Genomic DNA, 17432 nt, shown 5'->3' on the forward strand with positions numbered 1-17432 from the left:
AAATAGAGTTTAGTTTGGAGGTGACGGTGAAATAATGTAGGAAAGCATTTCCTTAGCGGCACATAAAGAATTTGTCCCAGTTTGTGGTAGTAATTTATATGCTGATTGACCAATGTTTGAAAGAACATACGATGCCATTTGCGCCATTTGTCAGTGAAAATTTTTGTTTAATGCACGATAATACTGGTCCACACACTGCAAGGACAACGCTAGCGGATTTGATGAAGTTGAGATTCCTTTATTACCGTGGACCCCGAGAAGTCCAGACTTAAACCCCATAGAATAGACATAGGATATTTTGGGCCGACGTAATCGTTGTAATCATGTTAAGTTTTAATTCATAAACGATTTGGAACAAGCACTTCATAACAAATAGGAGTAAATCCCTCAGAAAGAATTTGCTGCTTTCATCCGTAGCATACCCAATCACATGGGCACTATGATTATAGCTCGCAGAGGCAACATACGTTACTAAACATGTTGTTTATTTAGAAAATTTAAAGTGACAAAATGTTTTTTTTTTGTTAGCAGAATTCTATTTTTTTTTTTGTAACGTTGTTTCCTTTTTTTCTTTTTTCCGTTGTTTTCTTACTATATGAAAAATTTTAACGTTTCAGTATTTAATTTTTTTTAATTTTCAGCTAGTAACACAGTCAATATTTTTTAATGCTTGTTTTCTGGAAAAATCTAAGTATTCGGTTAATTTTGGACTCCAGCCTAGTTAGCATAAGGACTGGAAGTTGTTTCTGTAAATCCAAGTGTTTTGATATGGAAAAATATATATCATAGATTACAATCAAGAACGTGTGTCACGTAGACCATAAACATCGATCTCCATCCCACAAGCACTGTTCTCAGAAGGTTTGTATTAATTGAAACATAAGTTTCAATGCCTCAGAATGATGCAGCACCCTACTTATTTTATTATATCCCTATAAATCTGCACAATGCCACCCGATATTGCGTTGGCGATCGAGAACAAACCAAGACAATTGAATTGAGTGACCAAAACCATGTCAAAGGTGTAGGTGAATCTTGTAGCGAAATATATGATGCCCATAAAACTTACATGTATTATTGTAATGCAATGGTCAGTTTATTGCAAGTTGTAATATATTATGAATTTACTATTGAAATGGCTGACAGATTTGAGGGTTGAAGAATGATCAATGTAAATCGGTATCAAAATAATTCTTCATGTTTAGTAGGTCACCCGGTTGAAATTCAACTTTACAAAGTAGGGATAATACATCAACTTAAATAATTTTAACCAAGTAGTCTTATCCAGGCTAAAAATTCTCACAATTTATTTAAGGATTAACATTTAACAAGTCTATAGGCGGACCTTAATTATATTGAAATATTCCGAACATATTTGATATGCGTATACAGAAAAGAGATTTTTCTGCTTTAGATTTATTGGCTGGGGGATGTCGTATATTATTAAATCCATAGGAATGCTAGAAATTTATAGATTTAGCTGAAATATAGCCCGTCATATACAAAGCCAGGAAAACTACGTTCTGGGCGGTTACCACCCGTAAATGAAGACGTTTTAATGTAAATCTACGATGAGGTTATATAATATGCGGCATCTCATTGAGACTTAAGTGGGAGACTTGTTTTATAGACCTAACTGTTTACAAATAAGAAGAAATTTTAGTGGAAATGTTTACTACTACCGAAAAGTCATCCTTTTCCCCGCACTCTGTAATAACTAGATTTTATGGGCCCTTAACATTTACTATTGAAATGCCAATAAATTTTATTTGTTTATTGTACTGAAAGTGTAAAAAGTTTTAAGGAGTTAATTGGACTCATTAGCTCTATTATCGTTGCAATGGCAGAACTTGAAGTTTAAAGTTTTCGGTAGAGTCCTTCGATGATTCCATGCAGCTCATGTATTAGCATAAAAAAGAACAAAAATTAAGCTGCTGGAGGTCTCACCCGATCGATTCACCGTTTAAAACCAGTTTTATGGTAATACGTGTTGCGTTCTAATAAAGTACAAAATTACAACCTGCTGGGGTCTTTAAGGTCTTTTGCGGCACCGCCATAGCTCGAGGATCTTCGGTGGTAAATGTTACGTTTACAGAGAACTCTAGTTACAGCTGTACGCAAGCGGGATATCGGCATCCGCGTTCTATGGTTACTTCTATTGTATTATATCAAAATAAAATATCAATATTTTTGCATCAGGTAGTTGACAAAAAGCGATGGATTTCACTCCCAAGCCTGGAATCAGCTATTGAGTCTATAATGGCATGTGCACACAGATTTAGTTGCTAGAGCAAGTAACTTGATAGTCATTGCCTGGTTTCTTTGAACTAAAACCAATTACACTAGTCGCCACTGGAATGTGTTACATAATTGCTAAAGTACTGAAAGAATAACAATAAAGGGTGACATAAATTTCGAAAACTGTATACAGCTAACCACAGAAAAGTTCAAGTTACCGATACTACACGAAATCAAAGCTGCCTTTTTTAAGCTCCTCTTCGCTATATGTATAGCACCAAGTACGGCGTTATTAGCCTTTACATGTTTCACATTGGCGGGTTTTCGATTTGTGTGGTTTTCGGATTGCATTTCCAACTATTTCCTAATAAATCCTTTACTTATCCAAAATAGTTAGGTTGTGCTATGCCTGAAGGGTTTCCAGCCATCATAAAGAGGAAAAAAATTGTAGTCTATGAGAGAGGAAGCAGTCTTTATGCTGTTAATTGCCAGCTAAATTTATTATCCACAACTCCCCCACTTAGCTTCCGCGTGCACCGCATGAGCCCTAGACCGAAAGTTATTATCGTGAAGTACAAAAATCTGTGTATAGTGAAGATTGAGAATGCTCCCTCTGCTTTACCTGAAGAACTCTGTGGACCCAATTAAATTATCAGCGGATTTATCGCACTGTGGGGTAAATACCCTCAGGTCAGAGTCTGGTCGTGAGGGTAGTTGTGACAATAGGCACGTTAGTAAGTTTGATAAATCGACAGTAATATCTGTAGACGGAAAAGTGTAATTTTATTACAGAGTGTATAAATAAAACGATTAACGCAACATTCTGAGTCTCATCAATCTGTTGAATTATTAGACATTAATTATCAAATCAATCAATTGGCTGATTTTGACGAATAAAAATTTGATTGTGGAATTTTGATTTTAGTTACAACGACTCACTTTCTACAAATTACAAATAGTGTTTCGTGTGGTGATAATTGATAGTAACATATTAGAATAAGAGCCTGATGGAATTATGGTCGTCAAAGCTCTGATTGATGATAGAAACGGACATTTTTACAATAATAGATGTGGAAATTCTCCATTTTTCATAGTGCTTGAGGCTACAATTTTTTGCAAACTACTTGACGTAGAGTATAGAAAATGCACGCATGCAGAAGTAGTTTGCATTTTCCAAGCTTTAAAGCGGCCACAGACGATCCGACACGAGTGTAAGTTGAAATTGAACCGTTCAACTGAAGGACGTTAGCCTGACGTATTGGTTCTCCTGTACATCTTCAGTTGAGTTTGTTCAGGCGACCGGAAAAAGGTCAAAAATATATCCGTTCTTCTAACGAGTAGACGAGACAAGGTTAGGTACCAGCTTATCTCAAAATGTACATTGTACGGCGCCGGACCAGGCTGACACGCTGTCAGTTTTGATGTCAAATTCGGTTGATTTAAAGAGGGAAGAAGTTCATAAATAATGCGAAAATAAAAATATCTGTTTGGGAGAGTTTATTGGTATTTGCCGTAATGAAGCATGTTTGTAACAAGTAAAATCAAAATTGTTTCACCACTGTGGCAAAAAGTGCAGCGGACTTGAAATTAATAGACGATCCATTGTGCATGAAATCTACTATTAAGTTAGAAGTTAATTTCCATTATCTTCTAAAGAACAAACCCAGAATTTCTCAGGAAGAGCCTCAAAAACTCGATCTCCTCACAAACCGATGCAAAAAGCTTCTCACGTATAAAATGCATAGAACAGCCTAAATATGAAAACACTGAAAACAATCAAGAACTATTTCAAGCAACCGGGTGTATTAGATGACCGATTTGATTCATAGTGTTCGAGATAAGGATGTCCAGCAGGGATACTACGTATACTCTAATATCGACTTGGTTAATTGGGAGAAAAGTTCAGGGAAGTACTTTCATGACACAAACAAATCTATAAAATTATTTCTGGTTTTTCAGTTATTTCGAAAAAAATCGTAATTTTCAAATTTCGTTTTTTTTCATCAAAAAGATGCTGTAATGGAGAACCATAAGACCATGTAATGTTAGCGGTTACTGAAAATTCAGAAATATCGCATGGCTGGAAATTGATACCAGAGGTATCGTAAAATTAACAGCGGGATTTTTTTACGTACACAAAGGTACCAGCCCTTTAAATTTAGAATTTGTCAAGAACTCCGACCCAGTAATAACGAAAGACGAAGAACATTTGAATGTCCCTGGCACAGCATTCTTGAAAATGCGTCTGCCATGACTTCATATGATCAGATCATCTGAAAATGAACGATCATAGTTATCAACTAACTAAATGAATTGACTAATAGAACCAGCAATTTAAGATGGTTAAGGAGGAAACTGGCTTATCCGGAATGGAAGAATTGAGTCGTTCCAGTGGGACTTGATAAGTGGTCTAATCCTGAAGGTGATATAGCGAATTGGTTAGCATAATCCTTATCAACCTTGCATGTGGATCAGGTCTCAGAGTACTCAAGATAAATAAAAGATTGTGTTGGTTTGACTGTCAAGTTCACCAATTTTCCGTATTGAATCGCAAAAGGGAAGAAAGTGTTATGTGTTTTTTCTTTTATTTTTTACAGAGATTCATATATTTTTTCACTGTGATTAATCCATTTCTCTAAAAATTGAAAAGTAAATTTAGAGATAACAAATTAATTCAATAACACTTTTCGACTAAATTTTTTAATTTTTTTGAAATAAAAGTTTCCAGGCATTGAAAGGTTGACACCTCCTACTGGTGCATAACACGGGTAATACAAGTAGAGAGTGATAAATCTAAACGGTGATAAAAATGCGTCTTTAACATTCAAGAAGGGAGACCCGAAACTTGGTGCGTAAATTGTGTGGCTGTGAGAGACATTTTCCAAAGTAACACCGAACGAGAATATAAGCTGTATAAAAGAGTCTTTAAAAATATCACGGGAGAATACTATGTTACGTAGTTCATTCAAATGAAGGAAGAGCAAAAGAAACTCACCAGGACGAAGGGGACTCAGACCTAAATTACTAAATTATTATTTTTAAAAAATTCGAAATTATCTGTGGACTTTAAACTTGAAGACAAGGCGGAGTTGAAGGCATAAACCTGGTATGAGTACTAACACCGAAAATATGTATCCGGAGTTCCTAATCCGTTCACCAACCAAACACCATCAAGTGGCTTTGCGTTTTGTAAATTATTATCTATGAAATTTATATATTTAACTATCACGAAAGATGTAAACTTATAACCTTTTTCCCGCTCCAATTCCCTAAAAAATTAATCTCTATTTGGATATTTTGGCATCAGTTGCCATCTTTCAGGTTCTGGTCCTAACTTCTCCAATTCTCTGTTAAGAGAGAAGGTCTTCATTTAGGGCTGTGGTAGTATTCGTTGACCATAAGGCAATATTTTTTATGCATTCTGCAGAGCAGTTAAGATGATAAGTTAACTTAAATGCAGAAGAACGACTCGCCCTGTAAATAATCTTCTGTATTCTAGTCTATATACAGGGTGTTTCATAAATATACCGACAAACTTTCAGGGGTCGTAGAGCTCATAAAAACAAATATTTAGAACAAATAAAGTTAGATCCGAAATCGCTTCGTTTTCAAGATACAGAGTGTTTAATTCCTTTTTTTTTATTTTTTTAATATTTCAAAAACGGTTTGAGATGCGGACATGAAATTCGGGACATGCTATGGCGGAATAAATGTGCATGTTCTGGAGCATGCAGACCATCTTCACCTACACCAGTGGCGTCCGTGCGACCATTCAATGGGATGTTTTTAATTTAAAAAATGACACGCCACTGCCTTTTTTTAATATGAATATTTTCTTCTTAATATTCCATTTATTCTTAACAAAAAAGGCCTCTTAATATTTTGTTTCCCAAGAGGCCATTTTCGAGAAAAAATAGTTTCTCATTCATGTGCCTAGCAAAAAACCGGTGTAGGTTTCCAAGTGTAATTTTTTTTAAGGAGAAATTTTCTTTTGATAGAGGTAGTAGACATGAAGACAAACATTTGTGAATCATGTCTTCCGGGTTTAAAAAAAAGGAATTAAACACTCTGTATCTTGAAAACGAAGCGATTTCGGATCTAACTTTATTTGTTCTAAATATTTGTTTTTATGAGCTCTACAACCCCTGAAAGTTTGTCGGTATATTTATGAAACACCCTGTATGTTTTCTGGTTAGCCTGGGATAGTACGGAATGAGTCGAAGTCTTTAGTAGCATGCTATGAAGGTCTTTGGTTGCCATTCAGTTCGCAAAATCCATGTACTAACGTGATGTATTGAGTACTCATTACGTAAAACGCTTCAACGAGCATCATCCCGAAGAAGCAGTGCAACGGCAACTTATACAAGATGATTACTACTTCACCTCCATTGGCGAGCATTAGTGAATTAACATCGGTACATTCTTAGCCCGAAAAGATCTATCTTACTCACACCGAAGTTACAACATTGACAAATATAAATTGCCTTAACAATAAATCAGTGAAACTTCTTAATTACATTCGACTTGTAAACGCCCAATTACCTAGAGAGCAATATGAATCAAGTGTAAACAGCCTGGAAATATTTCTGACTTGGCTAGTAAACACTACGAATGTTTTTTCTTGCTTTCAAAAGAGATTTATGAGCGGTTCTTGGCTAGACGGCAACATTCTCATTCTCCAAAAAGATGCATAACAAGAATTTCGTAAATTTGATTTACGAGTATGTTGATATCCAAGTGGACGTTACGCACTGTCTTAAGGGGTAAACGCATGAGGAAACTGTTACTACTATTGTGGCGAAGTTACTGCAACGCGGTGCAGCCGCTTCTAAAATGCGAAATAACTGCTGTCCGACTCGATACAACAGATTAATCATGAAATTCCCGTTTTGTGAATGAAATCCCCCGATGAGGCAGATCGTTAGATAAGAAAGCAACCGTATAAGCGGCTACTTCAGTTAAAAAGCTCGAGACGAGAATTCTACCCAGGAGGTGAAAACCTGTTGAGATATTTAAAACTGTTAACTGTCTATCGGCTAGTAAATTCACCATATATTGTGGTTTCTACTATCATCTCAGAAACACGATTAAAGGATCGAGCGAATTGGATGAAGATGTATCATTTTAAAAAAACGGTAATGGATTTTCTTCCATTCTTCAGCCTCCTTATCCCTACTAGTCGCCTATCCCTCAAAGTCTCTATGTCACCAGTAGTTCTAGTAGTTATTATTCACGGAAGTGGAGGTAGACACGTGTAATCTGAGCTAAAAAGTATTTTTTACCTAATTCTATTTAAAATGCGGTTTCATGTGAGCGATGATGTTTTTTGTTCTGCATTTTATACCTATAACCTCGAGAAGGTTCAAAGCACTCGAGCCCTACAAAATCAGTTTTTTGATTGAGGTGTTTAGTTGTTGAATGGATTCTCTCATTTAATAAATGGAACAAGATCTGATTATAATTTGCTAGTTGTACTCACACAAAATATTTATCCACCCTTCAATTGGTACTACATAGCGATTATAAACTAGCGCAAAATTCCATAGTACCAAATGTTCCAAGTTATACATGGTGGTTTTTATATGCGGAAACGATAAATTATTACGAAAACTGTCTGTATTGTCTCCTTTACCCCTCTTGCATCAAGTGCTCTACAAAGAGAATCAGGAAGGGCACTATTGACGGCTCCTTCAATACCTAGAAATATGTCTCATGAGCCTCAAAGCTTTAGACAGCAATTCTTTATGGCCCACTGTTTGTATATCTAACTTGACTTTGGTCCAGCTGCTTGGAATAAGCTCTCAAGTCAAGACTCGCTATAAAACTTTATATTAATATCGGATCAATTGCTTAATATCGGAGAAAGAATATCCAAACTCTTTTGCAGGGAGGCTGGTCTCTGAACTTATATGATTGGAAAGTGCGAATTGTCCATTTAAGTGCTTTTGAGTTAATGACTTTTTGGCGCAATCCCAGTCGCTACCATCGTTTATTCTGCTTTAACAAGACCTGGAGTTCCTCTGTCATAGAGAAAAGAGATAGCTTTTACCGTACAAGCCAAAAATGGCCAAATACACAGGGAGTTCGATTTAAAAAAAGAAAATTGGTAGTTACTACAATTTTCTGAAAGACCCTATACTTTCATATACTTTACAACGAGTGCCCATATATTTATGGATAAATTCTAAAATTATTTCTAAAGTCTCAATTTTATAAATCTTATACATGAGTCTCGACGCGCACCAAAAGTACATTTACAAATGTAATAGAAACGTTTGAGGCATTATATTTGCGGAAATTATTTAGTATTTAGAAATCTCTATTAAAAAGTGTCTTAACAATGTCTTAGTCTCATTCGTCTACAAGGAATTTATAGAATTTTATATTTTTATATTTTTTAGATTTAAGAAACGAATTTTTAAGTATACTGCGAAAATATGCAAAATTTTGTCCAGTTAACGCAGATTTTAAATGAATAATAAATTGTGCATGCTTGCCTTAATTTAGTCGATCTCGTATTTCTTGCGGTTTAGAAGATTCCCATGATTCTTAGGAATTTGTATGTATCCTGCATAGGCCTGGACATAAGTATAAGCGGCCAAACATTTAACCGTGACAGAAAAAATCGGCTTTATCAGAATAATTAACGACGAGTCCCCAAATTTGGTTTGGATTTTTACTTTAAATTTTACTACTTCTGTACTGTAGCTTGGTACTCTTTATTAACAAAATTGTCATAGTGTTGATTAAAAATATGCGAACGAAGAAAAATCAACTAATCCCAGCGACTCTAGGAAAATTACTTCATTTTAAAGATTCTGTATTTCTTAATTAGTCACAACCCGGTGTGGAATATATTACGTTTGGTTGATGCAGACTAATTAATGTGACCAATGTTATTTACATATTAAAAGCTCGGGGCGTTTGTCATAAACTGATTAAAATTCTCACACAATCAAATCGAAAAAGCGGCATTTAAATAAAGTTTAACGAGCCGTTAACCTAGTTCCTGAGTTTGTCGAAAGCGGTACATGTCCAGACAAAAGAATAACATTTTTTCGACATATTTGTATGTTAAAGGATGTTTAATTTAGATAGTTTTCTGGGTGAGTTCTTCTACGTTTTTAAACTTGCATTAGCTTAAACCAAATTATTATTCCAATAACGACGATAATACCTCAATCTTTGAGTATTTGTAACCTCAGGTGGCAAGTAATAGAGATGCTACGGCGGCAAAGTGGCTGTAAAATACCAGGAAGGCGAATTAATTAATTTTATGATGTACGATATATCTCGAATATTCCACAAGGCAAGGCATACATCCACAGAATACAAAATATATAAACCAAGTTATATCGTTTAAAAAAGTCTTCCTTGTGAAGAGTTCAAAAGATGAACCACATCATATCGACACTATTATACGCCTAAATGTTATGATGTATTATTTTCGCCGTCGTCATCTGTGTAAACATAAAACAACAATTATAATTTATCATCCTCAAAGACTGAAAGGTTTCTTGAGAAGTTCTAAACAAAAATGAGTCAATTTACATCGCATTATACACTCAAGAGAGTGAGAGAAAGGGAGAGGGAGAGGGAGAGGGAGAGGGAGAGAGAGAGAGAGAGAGAGAGAGAGAGAGAGAGAGAGAGAGAGAGAGAGAGAGAGAGAGAGAGAGAGAGAGAGAGAGAGAGAAGGAGTACTGTTTCGGCTTCTGATTTGAAAGAAATACATTTGTACTCATAGTATTTCTATCAAGTATTTATACTTGCTAAATGCAATATAATAGAAAAGGCGGGCAAAAATCCAGTGGTGAATCTAAGAATAAGTAGACCTCGGTGCATAGCTCATTTTTGTGTATCCGGACCTGCTTGTAGCGCTCACTATTGGCGTAGGACCCACATTTTCCAAAATACGGTAGGTCATTGAGGCATGACAAAGTGACTAAATAAAATATGTGTTGAATGTGTCGACTTTGGCTCACATTACATAGTCAAATCTCATATTTTGCTTAATTTCTTCAAGTATTTGTTTTATTTTGTGGCTATTTTTGTTCAGTTTCATTCGCTATCGATCTATGATAATCAATTGCAATTATAATAAAATAAAACCGCAAAATAACCGCAAAGCAGATTTGCTTGCAAATCACCAATTCCTAATTTTATTACTTATACCATACTTTATGCATTTTATTCAATCTTGTGTTTCCGCCCTATTTCTCAAGTACAGTACTTTTCTCTCTGCTTTTATTGCAATTGTAGGAACTTCAGAAATTCAGTTTTAGGTGAAGAAAATCTCAATTTTAGTAAATTGTTATTTCCTTCGCGGTGCGGCCCCGATTTTCTTATAGCGGTCTACCAAATTAAGATGAAGGAACTGTCAATATCTGCGACAGTCAGTGGCGTACTGCATTTTTACTAATTTCTATGAACTTTCCAAAATCATCACTTCCATTCAATACCTGTTTGGTTTCTGGCATTGAAATGCGTCTAGTATGTCCCTACGCTCCTCCTTTGCTACAAGTATTTGCATTGTATGCAACTTTTACAGCATTCAGTAAGTAAACCTACTCTAAAAATCATTGGCGTATCACAGTGTTTTAAAGCCAAACAATTTTCCATTTTTTTTCTTCCGATTGGTTCGTGGACTGGTTCTTACAAAGAAGAAAATTTTAATACATACGTATAGGTTTATATTGACATTAAATCCATGTTTTTTAAATTACAAGGAACGCAATTTCCCGGTCAGTGAAGGATTTAGAAACCAGTTAGTTCTCCACCAAACTACCAACCACTGCAAGAAGCGCGGGGAATTTACGCAAGAAGACTTTACGTAGCGTAGTTCGTTTGTGTAAACGTAGTCACAAAGCTTTAAAGTTGCAGAGGTTACCCCAATTTGTCAGTGATAGTTCTGTGTTGATTTATTATACTAAAACCTCGTATAGATAGGCCAGCATTGTGTGAAACAGGGGAGTTGTTGCATAAATACACCTTGGAGACTTTCCTTCCTTTCATTTTTCCTTGTAGCGAAGTTTCTATGCCATTTTTAATTTGAATTGAACAAAAATTAGAAATTGGACTACAATTAGAATTAACGTCTTACATAACTTCTGAAATTTACTGGCATTTACGCACTTCAAGAACGAAACTAACGTACTCCGTTTTTAAGACCTAAATCATCAAAATATTTAGTTAATCCCTGGGACAAAAACTGTAGGTACCTTAAAACAAACCCTTCCTCTTCTGCTTACAACATGTGCATCAGATGGCACCAAAACCATAGCGACCCCCCGAAAACTCTTAGCCGTGTTTACCTAAAAGACGTAAAAATCGTTAGAGCCTTTGACAACAGAGCTGAAAGCTTCACTAATTCAATGCTCCGAAATAAGGTACCTTCTTGCTAATAAGTACCAAGTAGCACGTTGTGTGGCACAGTTACTACCTACATTTACATTGGGACATATCGAGGCTCCAAAGCGTCACATTTTTCGGCGGGAAAGAAGTTTTGTTTTGTAGTTTTTTTCGATTATTGTCGGAATTTGTGTTGGTTAATTTGTGAATATTTAGTGTATTAGCTATTTGGCTTTTTGTAAAATGAGGATATTCGAGTTTTGCGGATCATATTTTTCTAGGTGAGTTACAAATTTGTTTGTTTCGATTTGTCTCAAAGTCAATTGCTTGAATGGCTTTGAACTATTTCACTGAAAATAACACAATCTCGAAGCGAAATATATATTATGAATAAAGCTTTAGATATTTTGTCAACGTTCTTGGATTAAATTACCAAACGTCGCACGAGATAATACAAGGTGACCTACATTTTTACTGTATGTCCCCAAGTAAAGTACCCCGTTTGCTCAAAATTGTTTTTCTTGTATATTTTCTGGATTTACTTCCGTTCAGGATCTCTCTTTGTTATGGAAAAATTCTTTAATACATGCCAAGGATTTGGATTATTTGCGGATCCATATTTCTCAACAAGTCCGACATTCGGAATGTTTTTATCGTCGAAAGCTAGACTGTCTTCTCAAGACATCAACAAATCTGCTAAATGCGCTGGCATTTCTATAGGGAATGAAAGCTTCATTCAACAAATTGAAGTTTGAGCAAACAGATTGTTGTCTTGTTAGTTTTAAGATAACATTTCGAATTCTCTTGGTAGCAGTGGAAAGTCCTTCACAATGAGACCTGTTTCACAGTGAAATGAATAGATTAGCAAGCATTTGTTCCTCAGTCAATTTACCCTTATCCCTACTTTGTCCTTCCATGTGTCGTATCCTTATATAGGACCTATAAATAAGAAACCTGTATTATATTATCCATAAGAAACTATTTTGTCTCACTATGAGATATTGTCTTATTGCGAAACCAAATAGTGGTTCCGTTGTAGAAATTTAAGATAATTTATAAAAATGATAAAAAGCTTTATCAATAGGCTGCCCATCAGGTTGTTTCCTTAGGTCTCCTTAGACGATATTCTTTAGGTCAAAATAAGATAAACAGTTCCTATAGACATATGTCTGGAATCGCTTTATTTTCGAAATATTGGATATCGCAAGTTTTTAGGAAATCGTTGCATTGTTAAAAAAAACACTTAATTCAATTTAATGGGAATTTTAAACTTTTATTGTGTTTTAATTTTCAGAATAATTTCGACTAAATATATAACATTTCTGTCCCTTACATTTTTTCTCTTACTTCGTTTTCGATATTAAAATTAAACTTAAAACTCTAGCGTACCTCTGAACCAACTAAAGGTACAAATCAAGAAATTCCACTCATTAAATCAATGTGAATAAAATCTATAAACATTGCTCAAAACAGCTATCACGATCTTGGACGTTGGAATCAAATCCTTAAGGGATTGCCAAATTCTCGAAAATACCCGGATTGTTTTTTATTGACTTACATCCATCAATTATCTGATTTCTCACAATTTTTTGATTTTCAATCAGAGAAGCCTAAACTGATGACTTTAATATGTTCCAATAGAAAAAATTTTTATAGGTTTAAATCTGCGGATCCAGCGGGCCAGCGAGGATCGTCTCGATCATTCAGAGATTCTCATAAACTGCTATTAAATATTGACGCGTAACCCAACTAAAATATATTTGGCACCTCATAATTCATAAACCGCGTATATACAAATATATAACTTATGTAAGAGTTTTGAAGTTAAATTTAAACACGAAAACAACCCGAGATACGAAAAAAAGTCAAGGAAAAAGTCAAAGAATTGTATTTTTAGTTGCTGTATGCGAAATAATTATGAAAATCGTCAAAATCTACATCAAACGTTAATATTTTTGTGTAAAATTTTGAAAGACTTTTCCCGTGGACATACTCCTGAAATTTCTAGACAAACTCTGATATGTCTAAAATACACCCCAGAATATTATTATTAAATTGCGAAAATTTTAATTAAAATGGCCCAAGCGATTTTTTTCATAGTAATGAAAGCATGATTTTTTTTAACTTTCACACTGTGTAGTTCAGAAATAAAGAGGTCCCGGACATACATACATATATTTATAGGAACTCTTTTTGTTATTTTAACCTAAGGAATATCCCCTTAAAGTTGCATTGTATGTGCAACTCATCGTTTTTCTGTTTTAATAGTTTATGGATATTTTATGAATATAAAATGTAAAAGCTATTAAAGTTAGATTGCTGATTTTCAGTTAGACTCTATTTATGGAAAATTAATCATGATGTGGTAATTTTAAATAGGTATATATAAATAAAACAGGTGTAATAATAACTTAATTAGAGTACATATTAGCATTATTACTTCGTCGGTATGTTCCCACCGATTTCACATAATGTCCAGTTATAGCATGATTTATGCCACTAATCATAATCATTTTATGACAAACGATAAATATTTTCCCCATGATTATAACGAGTGAGTTGAACCATTTCTGTTAAGTGAAATAATTTGCAATTTGAAAAAATATTTTCCTTTCATGGGGGTTCCACAATTGGAAATAGAAGTACCCACATATAATAGGTTTCTATTAGAAATATTTAGAAAATGTTGAGTTGAAGTTGTGGAGTTTTTTTGAATTTGTTTGTAAAACCCAATAATGTCGATAGCATTAAAAATTGTCAGAGTAACTAAGGAAATTTCGATATAATGGTGGAGTTTTCCACCATAGGTTTGGGTTCATAAGTAAATGCCAGTGACCTCAAAAAGTAATCGGTTTTTCCTATAACTCGCGTATTATAAGATACAATGACGTTGCAGACGTAGATCGGGAGACAAGTCATTAAAAGTTACGATGTTTGCATTGACATTGGCTGATTTGAATTCTGAAAGCGCCGATGATAGCAAACAAAGTTATGGCAGGTCTGTTGTTAATCAATTTTTATTCATGCTTTTCCAAATGTGATATTTAGTAAGTATAGACTAAGCTTAGAAAATACGTCCGAAAGCGATAGATTCTTGGTTGAAAAATTATTGGCTTTTGGATATCGTTACAAGCATTCACAATAAATGGAAGATGTATATAATTGGGCCATTGAGTTCCTATTATTTCTTTACTAAAAAAATGTATGTATATAGAAATATGCTCAAATTTAACAATAATTTCTTTTCAAGTTCATTCTTTATAAGGTAAGGAAACATTTTGTGTATCGAGAATATGAAAATTTGATAAACCCAACTGACATAGGTCAACTTTGTTTCTATACATAAACCGTAGACCTCCAAAATTTTATTCAACAACTACTTAATCCTTATGATTGTATTTTATTATTATCCTTATCATTATTAGACATTCGTTGCTCTTTGCTGAACATATTTTCTAAGAATACTTCGTCTTTGTTCTCTTAACTGAGCCAGAGTACAGTTTTTAAAAACAAATAAGGGCCGAATTTTGGGTCTGATATTCTATTACTAAGTGGTATCTGAAGGATGGAATTCTAAAACAGCTTTACAACAGTTCCCAGGAGTATACAGGGTGATTCAAAATTAAATGTACGCACTCTACCAGGGGATACACAACCTCTTTACCGTTTGAATTGGGACAGTTTCTAACTATTGGCCAGATACAGGATGATTCGTATTTTTTTCAAATCATATTGAATGTATTTTTTGAAAGACTATGTATATAAATATTATTTCGTATAATTTCTGATGAAACACACATATAATACCGGTGACAATGGACTCCAGGTCTGTGCTCCTGAAATAATATTTATAAGAAATTTAGACACGCTGTATATTCTTTTTCTGAATGACTGGCACAAGGTCCTGTAAGGCAAGAAAACTGTCTAAGTCAAATGATTTTCACAGTTTCTGCATCTGCAATTCTTTCCCAATAAGAATTAATTGTTAGAAAAAAACGAGGAATTAACTATTTTTTCTATATCATGTAAAAAAGACAACTTTTATCACACTTTACGATAATCGAAAACATCGTTGTTATCTCTAGAGAGAGAATTTCCCATAACGTTAACCTTCGCCTGTAGAAATTAAAGTTTTATCATAACGTAATCATAGCCCTCCAATAATGGAAGTATTATTAATATGTAAATTTAAAAATTTAAACCCGATACCAGTGACTGAATCATGTTATTGGGCAGAATGGAAAATGACAAAATCTGAATGCTTTATAACATATTTCTGCTTATTGGATAAGCGTCGAGTAGGACAATCAAATTGTAATGCTGTAATTATTCAGCAATGAAATTGAATATTACCATATTTTGTTGATTTTCTGTATATTTGGCTACCGATAATAAAATCGTGCACTATTGGACCAAAGCGTGCGCAATTGAGGTTGACGATGTTATAGTTCTTTATATGTATAATAAGCATAGAAAGTAAATGTTGAACATAAACCGCAGGCGAGGACCGTAATCCAGCGAGTATGTCCATTTTTTCCATAACACACGTGTTTGTTAGCAATTCCTAATACGCTCGTGTGTTAGCATTTATTTTCACTGCTACTATCCCTGTAGGTTGTATTTACTTTCGAAGGAGGTCGTTTGAAAATAATAGCCACACTGATTTCAGTGACGTTCGAGTACTTGACAAAGAAACCAATTACCACAAAAGACTTCTCATAGAAATAATAGAAATAGCCATTCACATTAATTCAATGAATAAAATAACAGACGTTGAAAGCTTGAGTAACATTCAGCCGAGCCTCATTAGAAAATGCCAGCACATATTCAAGAAACAATGACAACTTCATCAGATCACTCCCTATTTCTCTGATTTTTTTCTGTTAATGGTTCACCAAATGAAATAAATTTTCATACTTTGTTATTTTGCTCGTTGTGTGGTCCAGTTAGTTTGTCTCTGAGCATTAAACATGTAAATCGATACCTACTGATAAAGGTGGGAGATGTTATTGGATTCTTGAAGCGAGACCAAGGCTGAAGAATCAATCACTTGTTAACTTGTAACTTGTGAATTGTAACAAAATTAGTTTAGACTGTTGTTTATTGTGTTGCCCTCTCTATCCCGGGCATGTGATGTAATGTGTAATTTAACTTTTAACAAACTCAATTCTTCAAATCAATGTCTTGAATATCCTTTTTGTTTGCTCAATGCGCTGGTAATCTTATGATCTTGCTATTATCACTTTTAGAAGTATTTAGCAATATTAGGTCAACTTCACTTATTTAACTCTCTTAAATTGCTTCCATATTTTAGCCTCGACTGCAATAGACATTGTCGCGAGTTTGGTAGCTTAAGAGTGTTCTTTACTCATCATCCAGGCCGATTACCCAAGAACTCCTTCCCATGTCTAATATTTTCGATCCAGAGCGCCATTTAGAGTAATAATTTAATTACCGATTATATTAAGTATGGTTATATTTAATCTAATAGTAGAAAAGTATAGTATTCAACCAGTGGTAAATCATTTTCTTTAATTCGAAATTAAGCTCCAGCTCGTTTGATAAACTGGTGATCTCAATTGTAGAAAAAAAACGATTTTCATCACTCATTGAATAATACATTATTAAGTAATAGTAAAAGTAGTGCGCTATTTTTTTTAATTTAATTAGAGTTATAATTTACAAATGCCCAAAATAAATTGCCATTCACAGGTAATTGACACCCTATTGTGTCGGACAGCTTATTTTGGACGTTTGAAAAGTATGCGGAAATCATAAAATTACTTGGCTTAAGCGTTTCACGCTTTACAAGAAAACTTGTCAGTTTTTCAAAAAAATAATATACA

At 34.3% G+C, this 17432-nt stretch overlaps 1 protein-coding gene across 2 annotated transcripts in view; it reads left to right on the forward strand.

Moving 5' to 3' along the window:
• The window catches only part of LOC136416619 (uncharacterized), a 170538-nt gene that overhangs the window by 47895 nt on the left and 105211 nt on the right, over positions 1–17432 (forward strand). Inside the window, exon 1 of one of the 2 annotated variants that reach the window (XM_066401888.1) lies at positions 10093–10153. The exons of the other annotated variant lie outside the window; for it this stretch is intronic. The gene's annotated coding sequence lies outside the window, so the exon portion shown is untranslated. Of the gene's footprint in view, positions 1–10092; positions 10154–17432 lie in introns of those variants that run through there. 2 annotated transcript variants of the gene reach the window in all.

The sequence above is a fragment of the Euwallacea similis genome, chromosome 24, assembly GCF_039881205.1.
Source record: "Euwallacea similis isolate ESF13 chromosome 24, ESF131.1, whole genome shotgun sequence".
NCBI lineage: Eukaryota > Metazoa > Arthropoda > Insecta > Coleoptera > Curculionidae > Euwallacea > Euwallacea similis.